This window comes from Aythya ferina (assembly GCF_964211825.1).
Source record: "Aythya ferina genome assembly, chromosome: 8".
NCBI classification, from domain to species: domain Eukaryota; kingdom Metazoa; phylum Chordata; class Aves; order Anseriformes; family Anatidae; genus Aythya; species Aythya ferina.
In genome coordinates, this window is record NC_140304.1 from 19167131 (window position 1) to 19190396 (window position 23266).

Consider the following 23266-nt stretch of genomic DNA (forward strand, 5'->3'; position numbering starts at 1 on the left):
TTAGCCTTTTCTTTTTTCAGGGCAGTTATGGCTTTAATAATGCAAATGCCACATGAAATGTCGAACATGAATTCAGAGGATCAGGGTTTCAGTTAATGACATTAAATAAGTTCCCTTGATAGTTAGCTACCACAGCATACAAGCTTATTTCAGGAATTTTGAGTATCTGAGGCTTGGATAATCAACAGCACAATACATGTGACTCCTGCTTCATTTGCTGTAAATTTGTGCTCTAAATGTTTTTAAATATTGTATCATATACTGTCACATTGGAGTTGGATCTGAACCAGTATCCAAACTTAAAAGAAGCAAAGGTTCAGAAAAGAAAGCTGACATTGGAGATTTTTGACATTTGCGGAAGTGCAATATTGTGTTAATGTGCAGATGAAAAAAGATTCTTTAAAATAAATGAGAACATGTTCTATAATTTCTTTCAAAGATGTTGGTGTTTGTTTTGATAAAATCATAACTTTCTAGTCATAATCCTTATTGCTTTTAGCGAGGCAATTATTTAGGTCTCGTTTGTTGAAATGTGAACTGACTTGAGATGTCTCACCTGATGAGGTTATCAAAGATTTGTGAAATGACACTGAGACTGAGAAACTAATCATCTCTTCTCTGGTGACACAAAGGAGTCTTTCTTTTCCATGAATGCAGCAACTGACCTTGACTTTACACATGGTCAGTTTCTACATTTTTTTCAGCTTTAAGAAAAAGCATTTTTCAACAGACTAATCCTATAATGCAGTGATTTCTTTTTCAGTGAGGATTTCTCAGTGATTTTTAGTTCTGTTCGGGCTAAGGTTCTTTATAAACCAGCTGTACACACATTAAATGCAAGATAAAAACAAGAGGATAGACTAGAAATGAAGATTATACACAAAGACTTCTAGGTTAAAGTGATTCTGCCAGTCTAGCAAATGTGAAATGCAAGGTTAAGAAAAAGACTTTGTTATTTAAGTGGCACATCTTGCATTATGGACAAGAGATTTATTTATTTATTTGTTTGTGTTTGTGTGGATTACAGTGTTATCTGAGAATGGTCTCTATTCATTGCACACCCCTTCATATGGAGACAGGCATCTTCTGTACTTCCTCAGTTTTCCTTGTACAGAATTGACAATTTTCAAATTACCACCTTTCTATTTTGTATTTTTATTTCTTAATTATTGCTGTGTGTATATTGAGAGCAGCTTGATGCCTCAAATTAACATTTAGGCTTAGTAGCATAATATCTTATGTGTCTGTTTATTCCTCCTATACTGAGGAAATGATGTACAAAACATAGCAACCAAAACTGAGAGAAACTTGCTGAAATGTTCTTTTGTTCAGAATAATCACCTCAAACAGTAAGGAAAAAAAAAAAAGTTTTAGTTTTGAACTTTGGAGTAGGAGTTTAAATTTTGGTCTCTGGTACCTAGGATAATATCCTGGTACCGAGCTGTAGGTATGAAGAGTCTTTTCTCATTATGAGTGTTGTTTATATCAAGCAGAGGAGTTTCCATAGGAAAGAAACCCCTCCCATTACCCATATTTTGGTGGAGCAGGGCATTTCATGGATCGCCTCAATGGCTGGAATACTCATTCAAGGCTGCTCCAGGGCATTACTTTTTTGTCGCTGCTTGGAGGAATAGGGCTTTTTAATGTAAATATGTGGTGCGCTTTTGCAGCTGGAAAAATGGAGCTTAGCCCTGCACTTAGGAGGTGATCAGTGGTAACTAATTGTCTGCTGACCAAATCAGGTGCTTGGTCACCTGTGCCTGCCCTTTCCCCAGTGTCCCACCTGTGCTGCGTTGCACTGAGCGGCCAGTGCCTGGCAGTGGGGCAGCCCTGGGTTTGATATGCCTGCTGCGCTTCTGGATCGAGCTCTTTGTTCCCTGGCATCTCTCCATTTGAAAAATCACAGGATCAGCATCACCACGTGAGTGTTGTGCAGAAAAGATTAGGAGGTGTTCAGATGCTGGATTGTTTTGGTAGGGACCAAGCAGGCATTTCAGCCAAGTGTGAAATGGATTCCTTAAGCCAGCTGCAGAGGGGCGCTAAACTGGTGCATTTCCACAGAAGTTAGTTTTGGTTTTATCTATGGTTTCTGTTTGGATCTTTATTCAAAATCCATTTCTGCTTGCTGAATGCCTAGCTTTCCCAAATGGCCTGTGTTTCATGTGAAAGACCTCCTCTGTTCAACATACACCATCAGATTATTTCTGTCTCAGTACATAGTTGCTTGGGAAAGATGTTCTTAAATTAATAATTTTTACCCAGGTAATTATCACGTTAATTACACAGATATTTTTCTCTTATTTTTAGAAGATATTCCTCTCTTAATTTTGATATACATTTTATGAAATGACTTATGTAATGTACGTGACCTTACCTTTGTGATTAAGGGTTTCAGCTTTGGAAAAAATCAGGACCTGATTTTTTCAGGTTCCGTGTCCTAATATATATGTGTATACTTCTTACTTTTAAGTGAAGCTTACACCAAACTACATTAGTTTGCAAGCATGGAAGAGAGAGTTAGTCTAATTGAGTATTATTTATGCTTTTTGTGGACTGTTTGCTACATTGTTGAAGCTGTGCACTCAGAAAATAAAATACAGCCCCCTGATTCTCAAATCCTATTTCCACACTTCCAGATGTTAGCACATGCAATATTTTACAACACAGCTAAGCCTTCTGTTTCGTTGCTTGGTACAGTGAAGGGGCCTTCTAGATCAAGGCATAAAACAAAGGTTTCTAGAACAGAAGAAAATTGAAGGACGTGAAGATGGCTAGGCAGTGTCTTCAGAAAACTTATTATCCTGTTCCTGTGAAAAAGGGGCAAAAGATGCCCTATGCCTACCTGACCTTTCAGGAAAATTATAGGCAAGATGTACATAGGCTGCTTTTCTGCCTTTATTCCACTGGATATATAACCACTTCTTATTTTTAAGAACCTTCACAGGTTTACTGCTATTTATTAGTAAAAGGGTTACAATTGCTCAGAAACCATTGAAATGTGCCACGGCCCATATGCCTGTGATTAGATTTACTGTTATCTTTCTAAATCTAAAATTTAGATGCTTGGAAATCATGCAGTCAGCTGGCTGGCTATAAGATGTTGTGGGAGAGCATACATACAATTTCTTATGTTGAAACTCTGTCTTTTAACAAGTGGACGAATTGTTCCTAGGGCCAAAAAGGAAGACTTGATGGTGGCTGTTGGAGCAGCTATCTAGAAGAGGAAGAGCTATGTTCCTGTTCTAATAGTTAATTGAAAGAGATATTTTACATAGAGCATTTTTTTTTTTTTTAAATATTAAATTATGTTCCTAATCTCGAGCTGTGGATTCCTGCAGGTACCTGCGATTAGATGGCCTGATGGTAGGAACGTGGTGCAGCAGGAGGTGGTTGCCTTCAGAGGAAGGAAGGTGCCGCAGCCAGGCACGTCCTTCTGAACTGGCAGCTCTGCAGAACTCTGCCCATGCCACCGCCAGCACTGAAGGTTCAGCAGGCCAAATTGTGATATTGCTTGCTTCTATGAAGAGCCCTTGGGCTTGTGCAGGTGTAATGGGCTGGAAATTAGTGAAATGAGTCAATAATTCTGCTGGTAGTTGAGAAGAAGGAATAAAATCCGCAGTTGTGTGTAGCTGGCTGAGGTGAATACCTGCACAGGGGTAACAGGGATAAGGGTAGAAAAAACTTATATCCCAACAGACTCTTTTGCAAATGAAGATATTGGTTAAAGCTGAGACAACTGAGATATTGGTTAAAACAAGACAATTTCTTGTGAAATATTAATCGGGAAAACCAGAAATGCTAGGTTTTGTTTTGCTATGTGACTCTTCCTTGTTACCTAATTGTCATGTAATTACCATGCTGTTTATTGGGAAGGCATACTGTGTGACAGCTGTCTATTTCTTTAAAAAATAAAAACCCACCACATCCTATGTTGAATGCAGGATTTACACTATGATGCTTTAGGGAGGGGCTGTTTGAAGATGCATTGTAGCTTGAAATCAGAAGGGATAAGAAGTGTTAGAAGCCGGGTAGTATGGAAACTTCTATACCACAGAGGAGTTACAGAGGCTCTTGACTTTGTGGAGAGGGGCTTTGTATTGCTGTCGTTCTGCTTGGTGACTGCAGCATGTTCAGAGAGACCCGGAGCAGTGGGCACTGCTATTTTGGCTGCTGTTGTACAATGGCAGGATAGCTGAGGTGGGCTGGGACCTCTGGAGATGCTCTAGGCCACTCGAGAGGATTCTCAAAGCAGGGTCAACTAGAACAGTCTGCTCACAGCTGTGCCCAGCTGAGTTTTGAACATCTCCAGGGATGAGATGAGGAACACAAATTTAGTAACGAAACTCAATATCAACAAACATGTACTGAGCAAACCTGCCTCCTGCTGCAGCTCTTTGGAGGAGGTCTCCTGTGCGGCGAGCTTCTGAGGGAATGCAGCTTTCTAGCCAGGCAGAGTTGAAGCTCAAGGCCTCCATTAATTTAACTGCAGAAGGATAAAGTGTCTCTAGTTCCCATTTTGGGATGTGTAATGTGATGGATGTAAATCACTTCAGCACATGAACTCTGTTGAAATGAATGGAGCAGTTGTGATTTGTAATATTGGGTGGTTTCCTCTCCTGTTATTAGCAGCCTTATTCTCAAATTTCAGATTGCAGTAGAGCTGCTAATGTTGGAAGTTCAAATGCTGATATTTTCTGAAGGTAACCCTGGATGTCTCCACATATATTTTCCACAATTTCAACTGGCATACAGTTGCAGCTGCTCCTTAATGGTTTATTCCAGGGGTCATTGTTGTTTTTTATTTCTGAAGCAGTGCTCTGAGTGTGCTCCTTCTCTCACAGTTCACGTGGAGAGAACTTGTTGCAGTATCAGGATCTTATCTGGAACCAGTGGTCTGTGCTTATTAGCAAATTTGCTTAGCAAGTGCAGATAGGTTAATTGAAGTTAGTTGTGTGTGACCAGGTTGGTTTGTCTTTAATCTCTTATGTTTAAATTTTATGTGCGTGAAAACAATTAATCCTCTTAACTGCTGTAGACTTTGAATGCTTAGTAAATAAGTGGCCTCTTTAATTGACGCTATGGTGTTTGCCTGTATAAGCCAAAATAAAAGTAAAGCGCTACACACTGGGCCTTGAGGGAATCTTCATCAGTGCAGTGAGAGGTTCTATTATGTAAAAGGCTTAAGAGTCTTCCCAGCTCATTATTTTTATAGTACTGTCTGCTTTGCTCTTTTAAGACAATGCTCCTTTTTTAGCATCAACAATTTTGAGATCAGAGATCACTTCCTGAGTCAAGGCAAATTGAGCAAGATATTTCAGCACTTGACAATCAAAGATGCACTTCTCCTGCATGCAGGTTAACACTGCTTTCATTTTTTTTTTTTTTTTTAACTGAAACCCAAAAAGGTGTTCCTCTTCAAGTGAAGGGCTTGTTATCTTCACACTGCATGCAGTAAAAGAATAGTCCAGAGCTTATTTCTTCACAGAGAAACATAAGTGCTTTGCACAGTTAATCTAGGGATTACTCACTGGCCAACCATCCAAAATACTGGTATTCCCTACCAGTAAATCTGTATAACAGTTTGCATGAGATGAAATACCTTCTTTGCTTTTAATTAGGAATCAAATTTTATGCTGGCAAAATGCAATTTTTTTTCCCCATTTAAACTCCTAACTCTACTGGGTGCCATGTTAGTGTCAGTTAGTACATCCTCGTGCATACCAGGTTTCAGATCATACCTGTGTTTCTTAAGTCACTGCTCAAGTGATATTTTGGCCTACACAGTGAATTGATTAGGAGTAGTAAGGGAGAGGGGGAAGAATCACAGAATCACATGTGACAGTCTGGTGTAATTTGTCATATGTGAGGTATAATGGAGAAAGGGATTATCGTCTCACTTATACTGAAGTCTACACTGAGACAAGTTTGACAATAAATATTTTGCCAGGCTGCAAATGTCCTCAGTATTATGCCAGACATCAGCCGAGCACAGATTAGAGTTGTTAGTGCCGCAGCCAGGCTTCTTCTGTAGGTGTCACACTTGCTCGCTGCCTCAGCTTGATGCTGCATAGCTCTGCTCTGAAGTTCTCAGATCTTATCACATTTACTTACACAAGTAATTGTGTTCATACATAATTTGTTATTAAATTCAGTCATATGTAATGATTTTGGGAACTAATAACCTATTTAAAGTACAGTCTGTATTTTTGAATAACTTTTCTTTGAGGTTCTTAATTTTTTAACACAACTTTTAAGGTCAGTGGTCCGACTGTGTAAATTATTAAATACTTCTAAATTTTTTATAACTTTCCCCAGCAATGTAGACTGGATTTTCCCTTCTCTTTGCTGTTCCTGGATGTGCAGCATGGAGGGTGATACTGTACATCTTTGTTTTTTTGTTTCAGATCATAGTCATTAATGTGAAATCTAAGCTCTCATTTTACTAATTGTAATGGTAACATAGAGAATATTTTGCTTCCTCACAGTGAAAATTGACCTGCTTCTTTAATCTGTATGAGGTTGCACAGTGAGTATCACGTTCATCCCTTGATTTGGATCAGTTCTCAAGGCAAGGGCCAACACTACCCCAGCACAGCACTGCAGCAGCAGCAGAATTTGACAGTATGCATTTCTGCCACCTCTGACCCTGAAGATCCTGTCTGTCCTAGGACAGATTTTTGTCCTTTGAAACTGTGGAGTAAAGCGATACTGCTCATTTTAGCTGAGTAACAGTACAGAGGAAAATTTTGCAAGGCAAGAAGAATTCAAATTGAGATCCATTTGCACTAGCTGGTGAATTACTCCAAAGAATTACCCACATGGAGATTTTTCTGCTAGCAAGTAGAGAAAGAAGCTTCTAGTAAATGTCTGGGACAGTTCAAAAAGTTCTCAGTTGGAAACCACTGTTGGAGGATTTGGTGTTTCCTTTCCCACTCAGGGGGTCAATTTTAATGTTGTACCTGCATCACTGTAGACAAAAAGTAAAAATGGAGTCGATTAATTGCAAACACTTACATTGAGTCATGAATTCAAATCTTTGCAACCATCACATCTTTTTGTTTGGGTCAGCTGTCTGGTGCTGATAAAAAATCAGTGCGACATCTTCCTATCAGTGGCAATCACATCAGCTGCATAACCAGTAGCTATAAAAGAAGCTGCAAAGCAAAAATACCATTTGTTGGACTTTCAAAAGCAAAATAAATAAATAAAAAATCCCTCCCACCAGGAAAAAGTTCCTGCAATGTCCTAAGCACGTTGTTCTTACACTTGTCTAGGTCTAGAAATTTTGGTGATGCAAATATTCTATCTATACTGTAGAACTCTATAAGTAAAGAAAATGTGGCCAGTTATGTCCTCTGATCCATCCGAGTCTTCTTAACACCTTTTCCTGGTGAAAAAAAGAAAGATAAGACATCTGTTTCTTTTACTTCATAAAGTACTTCTACTTCATCCCTGCTTTCAAGTAGTTCCTGAATGTGCTTATGATTGCAAAATGACAATTCTATACATAAGAAATTTTAGGGAAAGAAATAGACATCAAGGACAATTTACAGTGAAGAGAATATACATCTAGATAAATGAGTTTGCATATGGGGTGGTGCTCCCGCTGAACTCTGCAACAAATATGTACCAGTAGATACTGCGATCTTCCAAAAAAGCCATTCAAATGCAAAACAGGGATTTCCTTTATGTTTTGCTTGTCTGTAAACAAGCAGCCTAATTTTATGCTGATGGAATCAGGTAATATGTAATGTTTTCTGATGATACTGGGCATGTGTACAAACTGAAGTGACCACCCATTATGTGCCTTGTAGTGCCTGGTCTCGTGAAACATCTCTGGCTTTTCAGGCTGAGCTACCTTCTGCGGTTGCTGGTATCAGTGGGAGCTATGAATGTTCAGCATTTCTGGAAATCAGACACAGATTGTCTCAAGTTGGGTGCCCCAAATCTTCAGAAAATACTGCTAATTAGGCATTTTGCTGGAGGGTGCTCTCTGAAACCACCATGAGATAGGGTTACTGTGATTGAAGTCTCTTCTATTTTGGAATCTAATTTCAAAATGACTGACAATAAACACAGTGCCTGATCAAAAGACATGCAAAGCATGGGGTCCCCTCCTGCTGCATATTTATACGCTGCAATGTGTTATAAATACATTAAACTCAGTAGAAACCATTGTAGTTTATATAAATCAACTGTTATTGAAGAGCTAGCCAGTTCATTAGTGTGTGTGCTCCTGCGTATGTACGTGGTTTGCTGGGCTGCTGGAGGGAGACAGTTCCTGGGGTGTCAGACCTGTGGTGGTCCTCTGTCATCCCTCTCCACTTGAAGGTATCAGCAATTAATTGTGAGGAGTTGTGCAATAGATTTTGCAAATTAAATACCTGAACCTCTGTCTTCTTAAAATATTTTTAAGTTAGTTACAGTAGTTACAGTTAAGCGATGAAACAGATATTAAACACAGGTGACCTGGGGAAAACAACTCCACCTTTCAGAAACAGGTTGTTTTCCCCTTTGATGATGGAACACTTTGTGTCAATGCTGAAGAAGGAAGCTTTGTCTCTGTGGCTTTATTTAAATCAACATTCCTATGTCAGGAGAAAATAGAACCCAGTGATTCATATGTATTTTGACCTCATAGATAAATATTACTGCATTGTGAGAGGAAAGAGAGAAGGACCATGACGTTTATTTGTACTCCTTGGCATTAAGATCATTGTGGAACAGATGAGGTTTTCTGTGGACCAAGTTAAATCCATATATGCACAGCTTTACTGGAGATGTGTGTAAGAGTCAGAGTGGTACTGTTGGAACTAGGTATGAATTCTACTTTCTTCATGTTCTTGCACGTCTGTGTTTGAGAACAAAAATGGGAAAGTCTGGAATGTATGAGTACCAAATATATATAAAATACAGTTTAATCTGTCATCTAATGTACAGTAATGAGTACATTATAGTCCAGTGCAAACATGGACCAGACGTGTCTCTACCATTAGCAGGCTTCCCAGAGGACAAAAAATACACAAAGCTAGAAGGCAGCAAGGATACATACGTAACTTCCAAATCCAGAATTTTCTCTTTTCGTAAGGTGTTAATTTCTCCTGTGTATACATATTCCTATTTGTATACGTATTTATTTGTCCAGTGCACACCAAGACTTTTTTTCATTTTATGAAGTTAAATGCTAATGGTAGGAAAACATTTGTCAAAGTGGAGAAGCCACTTCTTTGGGAGGGGTGACGGTAAGGGGAAGGAATGTTCTCACCATCTGTTTTCCCTAGAAGGTGGCCCATGTGGAAAATTGCATGTGTAACTGCAAAGTCAACTGCTAATGAGCCACTGGGGGTGATCTTGGAGTAGGAACAGTAAATCTTATCAGTCTCTTGCTCATTGTGCTTTATGACATTAACATTTGCAATATTCTGCAAGTTAGTGAACGTTATGCAAGTATCAGTTTCTTTTATGTGCAGGCAATAGAGCCTAGAAACAAAGTGATTTCCTCACAGTCATGGAGAAAATCACTGCTGAGCCTGCAGTAATTCTTAGGGATCCTGTTTCACAAATGTATCAGGAGGATCCTTCCGAGTTCTCTGTTGGTGTGCAGCATGTGTGTGTAGCAGTGCACCAGCGTGCCAACACCAGCGTGCTGTACATGCAGCATTCTGTGCCTCTGCTGTAAGCTGTCTCTGTTCTCAGCCATGCCACCGGTCTGGAGAACTACAAAAAGAAGCAACTATTGAGCAGGGTTCTCAAACACATATTTAGCTTCAAGTCCCCAACCTTTGTTTTTGATGGGGGCTGTTGCCCTTTATAAAAAAGCTTATGGATCTGAGCACTTTGTTGAAGCAAGGTACGGTCATAGGCAAGAAACTCTAAAGATCCAGCTTTAACAAAGCTGCCACAAAGAGGCTTGCACCTCTGCAGAAGTACAGAGCCAGAGGGCAGCTGCTGCCTCTGTGCCTCATTATCAAGAGTTGTGTGTTGGCTCAGGAGGTAGTACGGATTCGCTAAACCAGAGAATCTGTGGACTTACGTAATTATCAGCTTCCACTGAGCCCTGATTTGGCCACCTGGTTCCCTTTCTAGCTGGAGAGTTAGCATGTCAATAATAGCTGCTAGTGTTACAGAAGAAAGGTGAAGCCTGGAGGAGAAGATAGAGTTCATACTGGCAGTGTTTGTGAAAGCCTGGTGGAATGGGGCTGATAGTTGTCTCAGCCACAGACAACGGGGTGGGATGTTATTTGTGGGAAAACGTAAGCAGCTCTTTTTTCCTTTCTCTTTTTTCCTGTTTACTGACTCATATTAGTCTGATGGATTTGATAAACTAGTGCAGCTCAAAGTATTTAAGTTTAGGAAAGTATTTACTCTCTGCTCATTTTGTTTAGTTATGCTCATTAGAAGATAACCAGATTGACCCAAACCGCAGTGTAGTTAGTGACTTTCAACTGGTTTGGTCCTTGGGCCTTGTTTATTTAATGGCCTCACTACACTGTTCTTAATAATTTTAAGTATGTTGTGATCTCAAAAAAAGATTAGTCAACTCTTTGTTGATTATGATAAAGAGAATATTTTTGTCCAGATGTGTGTGACAAGCATTGCGTGGGGAATATTTTCTCATGTCGGGCAGATGTTTAGTGAACTGAATGCTGTTGCAGAGCCTTGATCAGAAGTTTGTGGTGTCGTGCTGAAGGGTTGGTGACATTGCTGCTCAGGAAGTAAGTAAATCCTAACGTGTTAATGCCACCCTAAAATAACAGTTTGGGACAGTGATAGTTTAAGTGTAGGTAGAGCGGGGGAAAAAGACCCTGAGCAGGAAGGATTTTTGACAGCAAAGACCTTGCCAAGGAGCACCGTGCTTTGTTTATATATTCCCTTTCTGTTGTAGATTTCTCTTCCCCGGCAGATGAAAGGAGGATGTGTTTTCTCTCTGTTTTAAACCTAGTGATACTATATGAAGAAACTTCTTACCCACACACTGATTTAATGAATCTGTAATTTTAGGCTTGTCTTTTTGGAGAGAAGGGATTTTCCAACATTTCCTAAGGAGAGTTTCTGAAAAGCAATAACTATAATATTAAAAACCTCCAAGTCACCTTTTCTCCTCACAGGAAATAACACAGCTTTCCTCGCATCTCTAGCAGTATTTAATTATACCCAAATTCTTACAGAATGACAAATGGCAGGTTGTCTCAGTGGTAGAAGATTTGAATTTTTAGATGTGAAATGCAGATTACGTGGGTCCTGGATTATCTGGGCTTTGCCTATGTATTGGATCTCTGTCAGATTTTTCACTCTCCTTTGTACTTTAGAAGACACCGAAAGAAAAGCTGCAAAGAGACGTGAAGTTAGCAGCATGTCTGTAGCATTTGTTACATGCTCCTGAAACGTCGGCCTGATTTATTGTCTGGTGCTGGGCAATGCCTGTGCCCCACGGGGGGAGCGTGCTGCGTGGAAGGCAGTGGTGGGCACATGTTTATTTGCAGAGAGCCTCCTCATTCCTTCTCTTCTTTTTGCTGCCTTGGTGAACGGATGCAGAACCTTCCTCATGAAGGAGAGATCTGTGCATCTTGTTGGGCTGCCCTTCTTTTGGACGTCCTGCAGCTGAGGGTCCTTTTTCAGATAGCTGCTGAAGGAGGGAGGATTTGCTGCCCAGAGCATTCTTCAGCAGCTGTGTCAGAGGCAGGTTTTTGCCATGGCAGAAAGTTCCTTGTAACTTGAAGCCCCAGTTCTGACCTTTGCTGATACAGTCTCAGCACGGCACCAAAAAAAAATTGTGAGGTGAATGTTTACGTCATCAGTTGGGCGAGTTAATGGTTTGGATCCAACAACCTATTTTTTACCCCACAACAAGCCATTGTGAGCAGCACTGGAGTTCCAGCTTGGATGTGATGTGCTGCATCTCACAGAGGTTGTGGTGGCTCAAAGCAGAAACACACATTGCTCTGCACCCTATGGTCTTTGCCATGTAGGATGTCTCATCATAGTACTGACCTCATCCTATATAGCAAAGCAAAATAAATTTTGGGGGCCATTCTGCTGTAGAGAATTTTGTTGGCATTAGCTCCCTATTTGAGATATTTCGCTGCTTGTGCTGCACGTGTTGAGACAAAGCCTGTACATGAAACAGGGTCAAAATGTCAGCTTTTTCTTTCTGCCCCTCTTGTTCCAGCTGTGGAAAGAAGGGGCTGTGCAGCCCAAGCCTGCTGTCCAGCCATGCCTCCCATGCATCCCATCCCTAGAGCAGCGGCCCCTTGCAGCAGTGCTGCTAGCCAGTGGCCACCCCAGAGCCCCAGCCATGGCTTCTCCAACTGCTCTTGGCAAACATAAATCTCACGACTGCCAGAGCATCCATCATTTCAGGTCCATGCCAATGCTGTTTGCCCCTGGGGGTTGCACCCCCGCCAGCAGGGAGCTGGGGAGCCCTAGGGGGGCTGCAAGTCACAGCAGGTGGCGCTCCAAAACTGCCAGAATTTCTCACTTCTCTTCCTGTGTATTTTTTTTTTTTTTTTGTCTCGTTTTGATTATCGGTTTCACATAGCGAATTTAGCCACCCTGTTTTGAAACAGAAGAATTTCAAGACTGCCTAACCTCTCCTCAGCTGAAATTCACTGTGCACTTACCACTTGGCAGATGCCAGAAACAGCTCAGTGGGTGCTTTTTATAGTCATCATCGAAAAAAAAAAAATCACCACCCCATTAATACACTTCTTTTTGTTGTAACTGCTGGTAAATGCAAGTGTCTGCGCAGATCGGGGCTGGCTGGAACTCCAATCATTATACTGCAAGAATATTTTTGATAGATTTTCAGCAGCTCCAGAGTTTCTGTCAACATCACTTTGGCTTTTTAATAGGTCCCAGGACCCATGAAAACATTCAGGTCAGTTTAGTACCTGAATCTTCCCAAGTAATTAGCAGGTAGAATTACCCGGTAGCAGTCAGTGTTTTTCCCTGTAATCCGTCCACAGAAGCTGCAGCACAGTAATTGCTATCTCTGGCAGCCCTGCAAACATGTCTAATTTAATGTGTCAATAGGGATTTTTCTTTCTGTTTTTTCATTCCTGATGCCAGGCAGTGAATTTTCCTTTCAGAAGGCCAGACTCAAAGTGAGATGGATATATTGAACATGTGAATTTCAAGGAAATGTATTTCCCAGCAACTGTAAACGTGTAAAAGCATTCAGAGCTCATTCTCCTTTCCACATGACTTTTCAACAGGTTAAATGAATGTATGTAACAGAAAGATACTCAGCTGTATGGTCCACATTTCGTGGAGCAGAGAAATGCTAAGCTGCCCGTGGTGTTTCCTAGCTGGCTGCGCAGCATTTCAGCGCTTCTGGCTTCTTTGGGGATGCTCTGGTGTTTTCTGAAGTTGACTTGATGATGTCAACTACTGGTGAGACACATGTAGCTTTTTAGTTTCCCCTCAGTCAACATTTGCCAGTAGTGAATGAACAGATGGGCTCAGATCTGCTTTGAGACCAGATGTGGCATGTGCATATTTCCAGGGTACTGCACAGGCAGGTTTTCTGTCAGCAAGCTCTGCATCGTGGCTGGCTCTGTGGTACTTGTGCGGCTGCGCTGGGACAAGTGGTGGGCCAGAGGGCTGCACTTTCCTTAGCTGCTTCATTTGCCTAAATACCCCTTTCTTACGGGTTAGATTGTGGGGCACTGTGAGTTTTTGTTCTGTATTAAAAAACAAGATCCTATTCTGTGTGAGGGAAAGAATATATTATAATGATAAAAGTGGTTATTCCCAAAAGAAAGAGAGATATACATTATATATTCTCTACAGATCTATAAGCAGTCCTTTGAGTCTGTTCACATCACACTGTGAGTCACTGATATTTCCTGTTTAGTTTTCAGTGAAGTCTCTAGCATCTCTGTTGTGAAGAAAAAGTAAAAATAATCCATCATGAACAAACCCATTGGGCATGTTTCTGAGCAGTCCTGGATACACAAAAAACAATATTCTTCTTTATTAAAGGAGAGCATCCCAGAGAATCACAGTTGTGTTGTGTCAGGGATTGCGGGCATACAGAATAAAACTGTCCTTCCTGAGAGCACGAGCAAGGCTGGATCCTCAGGTGACCTAATTGGCATTGCTAAACTGGAGGCAGCAGACCCATAGTACGTTAGCCACTTGATAGTGGCTTGATCTTTTAGTCCTTTCCATTTGAAAAATTCCCTTTTGAAAGAGTAAATAGGACAGACTTGTAGCAGTAAATGACTGTGGTGTGCTACTCAAGTTCTTGTTCTGTTCCTTTTCTTAATTTGAATTTCCCAGCTTAAAAATTGAACCTTTGAAATTCGAAATACTGGTTTCGCTGGCTAGCATTCACATATGTAAGTACTGCAATTATTGAGCAAATGGATATCAAGATTAAGTAACTGTGGCAAAATCCATAGTGAGCATGAACAGCAAAATTTTATTAATGAATTAAGACCATAATTTCATACAAAACAAAACAAGTTATGTAAATTGAAGGATTCTGCTCCTTTAAATACAGGCAAAATTTCATGTCACCACAGAATACATTTTTAGTATAAAAAGTTACTTGTATTTTGTATTGTTTTTGGTCCTGAAATTATGCAATATCTATAGTATAGTTATGCTTCAATGTGGGCCTTTTTAGGAGGAAGCCCTAGAAGTTTCATAGACAACTCACTCACTCCAAACTGCTTCTCTATTCAGCAGATTAAAAATTGAGGCCCTTCTCTGGTTTAAATGGCAGTCAGTAAATCCACAGGTAATCCCTGTAACTTTTCATATAAATTTGATAACGAAAGAAAGTGTGCTACTAGCATCTCTATAACATAACTAAGCTTCATTGCATAACTCAAACCATGATGGAGATTTTGACGTGCTCAGTGGCAATCTGACAGATGTGTCGTAGTGTCTAATCCCCCAAAGCCCCAAAGCTCTCTGAAAATGGGTGTTTCTGAAAGACCAGATTGGCAAACATACTGCATTTTTATTAAGCTTTTTCTCTCAGTGCCTGTATTACTTCCAGCGTCATCTTGTTGCCAGCTTGACTGTACAGCTATGCACTAACTAGTCTGGCAGTTCTGCTTTGTTAGCAAAGAGACTATATATATATATATATATATATATATATATATATATACACAAACATACATGCATGTATATATATAATGTATACTTAAATTATGTATGTAAATTTTATATAATTGTAATTGTCTTTATTTATGGTTTTAAAACACTAAAATAGTGAATTTAGGACTTTTATTCCACATTTTCCTGTTCTGCAAGGTGCAACTATAGCATATTGGTGTGTCCCAGCCTAAATATTTCTGGCATTATATAAAAAAAAAAAAAAAGGAACATAAATATGTGTTTGTGATAAGTTCAGAATGTATAGTGAAGCAATATTTGAAATGCCAGTTGTAGGGAGGAAAGTAAACGATGTGCTTGGAAGAGATTTTGATAAAATGACCCCCGAGTTTAAATGCAGACAATGTTCCTAGTCCTGGAATTTGCCAGCAAATCTCTAGGCCAGACTCATGGGAGACTGAAAGGAGTCTCAGTGAAACATCTCTGTGTCCTATACATCATGCTCAGCAGCATCTCTGGTGTTTGGATGACATCCACCGTTGGTAACGAGAGAATTGGGCCAGTTTACGTTCTGTTACAGAGGAGCTTCCTGGATGACAGAATAATTTCCAATCTAAGTGCCCTGGATTACTCCCTGCTGTGAGCTAATAGGGTGCTAATTAGCATATTTCATTTATTTACTTAACTGGGATAAAAACAATTGGGCACAGGTCCCATTTACAATGGTTTCCCAGGGAAGCTGCAAACTACTGTAAGTGTAACGGTGCCACATTAAAAAGGTATAAGCTCACATAAACACAATGTGCAGGCTGAGCACACACCGCCAGGCCGTCCAATCTCCTCATACAGCAAGAGTGGTTTGGAACATTCAATGAAGCCGTATCTCCATTTCCTTTAAGTCTTACATGGGATAAATTAAATTAGAGCAGTATTTTTCTGATCTTTGCAGGTCCACTGGTGACAGTATTGAAGAAGCACTGTGCTGGGGACAGCATCTTGCTTTGCCTTGTGTTCTCTTGTGATGGCTGCTACCTTAATTTCTCATGACCATAACCCGCACTAAGGCTTGTGCAAGCATTTGGTTACCCCTGAAACATGAGTTGGAAATTGCTGTCTTACAACTTTTTCCTCAGTTGCAGTGAAAGCAGTAGCAAAGAGTATTTTGGTTAAAATAAGTAGTTCCAGCACATGGCTGCTCTGAGGTTCCTTGAGGCTCCTGTGGTCCCTGAGGTTCTTTAAGGCAGCCTGGAGCTGCTTGGAGTTGGAGCTCATTCCTAGTGTGGGACACACCTGCCCAGTGGTTTGTGCTGTTCTTGAAGATCTAGAGAACAAGTCTTACAAGGAGCGGCTGAGGGGCCTGGGGTTGTTTAGCTTGGAGGAAAGAAGGCTCAGGGAGATCTTATTGTACTTTACTATGATCTCAAAAGAGGTTGTAGTGAGGTGGGGATCAGGCTCTTCTCCCAAGCACCAAGTGATAAGGGAAAATGGCCTGAAGTTGTACCAGGGAAGGTTTAGGTTGGAAATTAGGAGAAATTTATTTACTGAAAGGTTTGTGCGGTATTGGAATAAGCTACTCAGGGAAGTGGTTGAGTCACCATGGAGGTCTTCAATAAATGTGTAGGTATAGAACTTTAAAGCATGGTTTAATGGTGGACTTGTCAGTACTAGGTTGAGCTGGATGATCTTAGAGGTCTTTTCCAACCTGAATGATGATTTGATGATATTTCTAGTTGCATAAATGTTGAAAATGCCCTTTTATTTATTGGCTTGTTTGTTACTCATCCTCAACCTCCCCATGATCCTGGTGTCCTGCATATCGTAAGGGGTATAAAATTGCAAGCACCCCACTTAGTAGCTGATCTGGGGAAATTTCGAATATTTGTTCTGTGAGTTTGTAGAGGGTGAGGCAGGAAGTAAAAACTCATCCCCTGCTTTGTTGAACACAAGTCTCTTTCCAAACTGCTTGACATTTTAAAACACACCTTTGCATTTTTATATCTTAAGCAAGACTTTTACTTAGGATGAAATTCCTTATCCATTTTAATTCACATTCTGCTTAGTTATGAAAATCTGGGTTTGCCCTGAGGCACTATAATATCTCTCTGCATCTGCGAGGTAAGTTCATTAAATGGTATGGAGAGATTTTGAGATCAGGAGACCTGGGGTCTGTTTCTGCCCTTCTTCACATCTCATTGCGTGACACTGAGTAATCTGCTTTTCCAATCTTCAGTTTCCTTTTCCATAAACTGGAGAGGAAAATGCTTAATCTTGCCCTTTTAAGCACCTGTTAATATTAGAAGATGCTTTGTGACAAAGATGCATTAGCCCCCAGACCTCTTCCCTCCTGTCCCAAACCTAGCTCACCATTTCAGTACACAGTGACCTACCTACTTGGGTATTTGTATCACGATCTGCTTTTTACCACTTGTCTTGCTTCCAAAGTGAGCTGTTGCTGCAGTTACCAGTGTCTATTTACAGTTGTCGTTCTGGTTTGTAGGATCAGCCATCCCTCCTCTCCAGCTAACCTGGGATGCCCTCATAATTGTATCTGTGGGAGAATCTTGCTCTTGTTTTTCCTGGCCCAGAAAGCTCTTGAGCTGGAAAAGAGCAAACGTGGAGTGTATGTTTTCTGTGCTGTACTGAGTAAATACCACTGAAAGAATATTGCTCTTTTGCATTTTCCAAGGTTGTAAAACAGATTTAGAGCATCCAAGTATAAAAAATTATAAACTAATTAGAATAACTAGAGCTCTGAGACTCAGCACCTTATTTTCAGACTAGCAAGACTTGTTCCAAGGAGGTATGTTTTCTGTGTTGTTCATGTTGAAGTTGTCATATATCCCAAAAAAGCATAATCTCCACCATTCATTACCTTTCCTCTACTTGGTTATAGAAATCCCATTCCTCTTTTCTGCTGCAGTGAAATATCTTGCAGAAATGAAGACGTTTCTGCTTTGGGGTTTTAAGAGTAAGCCTAATTATTATGAACTATATACCTAATAGAATTTAAATATGAAATATATTATTTGTTTTATTTTTCCCAGACCCACCTGAACATAGTGAAGGAGTGAATGGAACCACCAATAGAGCGTTAGCCCCCAGATTTGAGAGCATTCACTAGTCAATCTCATAGCTACAATACATTGGCACAATTTAGAAAAAAAGTAAAAAATAAAAATGCATTTCCCGAAGGCTCATGAATTCATGACTGTGGACCCAGAAATTCTACTGTTGACCTGTGTGCAGAAGAAACTTCTGGTTGTGTTTCCAGGGCCATTTGGATTCCATCAGGGGCCAAAAATCTGGATGATAGTTCTGTACAATTTTAGTGTGTTCCATGTTGGAGACCTCATCATTGGTGAGTGAACCAATTTTTCAGTAATCTTTGTCACAGCAGGCAAGATAGAAATTGGTCTGTAATTTGTAATCATTACTTCTTTTGCCTGAGATTAATCGTGGATCACCCACAGTGAAAAAAGATGCCTCCTAACCTCGGGAAGGACCATTCTCCATTCAGAAGGCCACCGAGGCTTTCTGTTCACAAAGCACACTTTGTCTTGACCATCCTTCTTTTTGTATGTCAGATGAACTTTTATCTATGTTCTGCTTTTCTCTACAAGAATGAATACTCCAGACTTTTTACATAAAGCGATTTTCTCAATTCTTAGTACTGTGAAAGAGATGGGAGAGTAGGGGGGGGAGAGCTTTGGAGTTTTCCTATTGATATTTTTTTTCAGAAGGGACAAAAAAGTGTTACAGTGCATGCAAGTAGATGTGGGCAATGAACAGAAATAACCTTTACGTAAAAATATAGAAAGGCTCTAGTTACTACCAGGAAGTTAATATGAGGAATTTGGGCTAGAGGATACTGTGATTCTAAAGATCTGAGTTGGTCTATGAAAGCAAAGCATTCACAAAGCAACCCAGCTAGTCCAGCACTGTGCTATATATAGTGAAGTCTGTGCCTTGGAAAGCTTCAGATATTCAAAATGATGCCTTAACTGACCTCTTTAAGGTATTACGGAAGTTTCTTATATAATGTTCCCCCGCCCCCCCCCCCCCATTTTATTTATTTATTTATCCCTAGTTAAAAGCCAGCTTGATTTGTCCCTGATTTTACCCCTTCCACTCCTGGTTTTCCTTACATGGTCTAAAGGAAGCCTTGGCCTAGAGTTTGTCATTCTCATATGAAATGCTTTCCAGTTGAAATTGGATTGTTTGCTTTAATATTGATGGGTTTCAAAATAGGAGATATCAGAAAAAAAAAATCTGAATAGGGTGCGGGGATGACTATAGGATATCAATATTGAGAACAGTAAATGTGGTCATGGTATTCATCAGGCATTATGTTTCCAATAAGGCAGGGAGATGCTAAAACCACTGTACGTTTTTGATCACCCCTGTTCAAGAATCATAAATTCAGGCAAGGATGGGTGAGAAAAGCCTTCTGGAGTGCTTAGGGCAGTGGAGAGCCTATTGTACCACAACCACCACAAAGAAAAAAGTTATGGAAGTTGAAGGATGATGTTAGAATATCAAGAAATAGATATGAATAGCCTGAAATTAAATTGGAAATGAAAAGGTTTCTAAACATCATATACCATCTTTGGTTAATGCATATAGCCATATGGTGGTATAAACCATATGGTGGTGTAACCATCACTGAAGAATCTAGGAGGTCCTTTCAGGAATGTTTCCTACAGTGATGTGTTCCTACATATGTATTCATGTAATTTTCTTGGATGGGTATAAAATGTCAGAATAATGTTTTGAGATCTCAGTTTTCAAATAGTGAGCATGTGAATTGAGATACATAACTTAAAACAAGCTGTAGAACTATGATTTTTTTGAATACCTTGTTTTGGTTAGCTTTCCTCTTAATCTGTAAACACCAAAGTTACTGAGTCTACTTTATAGAGAACAGCGTGAAGTACTGGAAAAAATGTCACACAGAAATTACCGGTTGTATCTTAATGACTACTTGTATTTAATTGAGAAGTCAGATTCATCTGTGTTGTACTTCAGATTCAAGATAATTCCAGGAAAGAAACATTGGCAAATTATGAATTTTCTAATATATCCAGTGAGCCCATTAATTTTAAATGAAGATTGTTGGAGCTTCCCTGGAGGGCTGTAGCTTGCTTTTAATTTTCATTGGTGTTTGTGTTTCATGTGGGACATGTATATTAACTGAACTGAGCTCCGTGCAGAAGTTGGGGGAAACTTTGCATTGCTTTACGTATTTTAGAGGCATTCTTCTTTGTCTAACTGGGAAGTCTCTGGTTCGGAGACTTTCCAAGGTGACCTTTATTTACCAGTGTGATATGATATTCTGTTAGGGGTTTCTCATAGTCCCTCCTGACAGATCTGTTTTATTTGGTTGTGCACCAAGACAATGAAGAAGAAGGAAAGTGCTTCTCCAGCTGGGTGGTTCAGGGTGTTCCTTCTCTGCTGATTGTTATTCTTGGTACAAATCATTTAAGCATGTCAATAAAAAGAGTGAAACTGTGTGCATGTTTGTCTGGGATATCCTATTGCATACTCTATTTGGAATATGTCCTGTGTGGACTCATATTCTCTTGTCCACAGGAGGGAGCTGAAATTGGTTTTTCCTCTGCTGGGTGAGTGCTATAGGCAATGGTCACTGAATGAAAGAAAGATGTTTGTATCTAGAGCGTTTTCCAAATTTTAAGCCGAAATTTTTTAGTAAATCTCAGATTGGGATAAATGTTTGCTCAGGACTGAAATAGGATTTTCTTTTGGGAGTCTATCTTGCTATCTCATTTCTCCAAATATTTCTGAAGTGCATTGGTTTTGCATGCCACAGGCCTTGCTGCCCGTTATGTCTGCACATTGTTACTCCGGGATGCATAGCTGAGAGAAACTGAAAAGCTCCTCCTGGCTCTAGGTGATTTGTAAATTGAATATTTATACACAAAAATGGGGGGTGGGTTTATTGTGCCAGTAGGATAACTGCTCGAAGGAGACAACTGGACATTTGTGAACTAATGAAGTTTGCCTGTTTCTGCTTCTATGCACACAAGGGATGTACTCAGATATATTTACTTAATTAATTTTTTGCTATTGTCTCATTTTCTGTGTTCCTTTGTTGCCTGATCCATCTTCTTGTTATTTGAAATTGCTCCTTTTCTTCTGCTGAAACTGATAGATGCACAAACTGTAGCAAAATGCTGAATGTTCAAGATTTTGAATCTGTGATTCATTCTACTGTGAACCAAATATATTATTTTCTCAGCATCTTCACCCTTTCAGAAAGTATTGTGATACATATTTACATTCCCTTGAATGAACAAACCCCACCTCTTTTTAAGATATGTTTAAAAATTTCCATGGGTTATTTTTTATATTTCAAAATTTGGTCATTTGAGTGCATTAGTGGTAGGCTTTTTTTTTTTTTTTTTTTTCCCCTCCTGCATACATCCTCTTAAAAATCCAGCTGAGAACCCCAACTGGTCTACTCTGTAGCAACAACAAAAGAAAGAAACTCAGTATAAATATAAAATAAGCATGCCAAATTTAAGTTTTGGATTTGAAAAAGTATTCTCAATCTGCATAGGTTTGTACTTTGCAGTGTCTGTGGGGCTACATTTTCTTTCTGTCCATCGGAGATGCCTCATGTTATCTCTGTGGACTCTAGGAGAGGCTGTGTGTCCTGCTGGGCTGGGCTCCCCCTTGTCAGCCCCAAGCAAATCCCCATGCTCTGCTCATGGGGTGGGGAGGTGCTGGAAGCAGCGACTGGCTCCTGACCATTCTCCGTAGAGGGCGTCCCTCGGTGGGGCCCTGTTCTCTGTCACAGCTCCAGGTCACTGCTGTCCAACCTGTAACTGTTGTTCTGCTTATGGATGTTAGTAACTGGGGGTGCTTCCATAATAACATGTGAGGGGCTGACAATATATAAATTGTCGTAGTTACGACTTTAAGTAGTTAATGCAAGAAACTCACTCGGCTTTCTGGATACCAGCCTTTACTTTTGCACTGTTTGTTGAAGAGCTAAATGCTTCCTTTCTTAACGCAAAATAAGTTTTGTGTCTTTGCCTTAGTAAAGTAAATGACCCTTGCTTATAAAGTGCTAGTAGCTGACATTGTCATGACTTTGATACGTAGAGAGATTTTTGTAACTCATACCTTTTATTTACACTGTTTTCTTCATAAGATGATGACTCACAATTGTATACAAAGACATATAGTAATTGCCATTTTCTTGATACCGTATCAGAAGTCTTCATGCATCTATCCTTTTGTAAATATATGAAGCTGTAGAGAGAAAAGCAAAGCCACAAAGAGAATTGTTAAATCAGACTTGATGTGCTTTGCCAAACAAAGGAAAAGTTCAAACTGCATTGTAGATATAGTGCAAATGAATTTCTTTGCAGCCATAGACACTCATCCATGGTCTAATAAAGACTATTCTAATTCTTTCCTTTCTTCAAGACTTTACAGCCCTATCTGTCTGTATGGGAATCCTTATCAGAATCGAAGCAGATGGGTGAGAACACAGATCGCCCTGGGAATTTGATCAGGATCTGAACAGAGCCCAGAAAGAGTGCTAATCACAGGCTATTTCAAATAGCCTACCAAAAATGTGCTGGATTAAAGAATAATATTTTAAATAAGGATTCAAATGTTCCTCTTTATGTGAACTCTTCGTTTGAAAATCATCAAACAATTTAGACAGTTACAATATATTTGAAAGTGGTGGGGGAAGAAAAAAAGATAGTGTTCACAAAGACTAATTGAAGCATAGAGATAGGTATCTTTCTTTATGTTCCCTTTATTATTTTTCACCACTTGTTTTATTAACATGCATCTACAGTTACATGTTGCTTTAATCTCCTTGATTAAGACTCGCTGAAAGGTTCTGTCACTATTTATTGTCTGAGTGCCTCAGGTCCCACTTTTTGTTTTACATTAGCTGTGCCGCTACCTCTGCTGACTTGAAAACAAAATGTTGTTTTAGTAAAGTTCAGTAGGACTGATGCTCTTTTTAAAAAGCAACAACCACAAAAAACAACAAAAAACAAACAAACAACAACAAAAAAACAAACACTGAAAATCAGTTGCATTGGTAAATGCTATGTTCAGAGAGAAAAACACCATTTTACTACAACAGACTGTAAATATTATTTTGAGCAGCTTTTCAGGACCCTTTTCCACCTTCTTTCCTTACCACAGG

General features: G+C 39.7%; 1 long non-coding RNA gene across 1 annotated transcript in view; it reads left to right on the forward strand.

The window, feature by feature from the left end:
• Nucleotides 1–1801: 1801 nt before the first annotated feature.
• Nucleotides 1802–23266, forward strand: part of LOC311440968 — a 90120-nt gene continuing 68655 nt past the window's right edge. Inside the window, exon 1 of the long non-coding RNA XR_014695690.1 lies at nucleotides 1802–1921. This is a non-coding gene — a long non-coding RNA (uncharacterized lncRNA). The remainder of the gene's footprint in view (nucleotides 1922–23266) is intronic.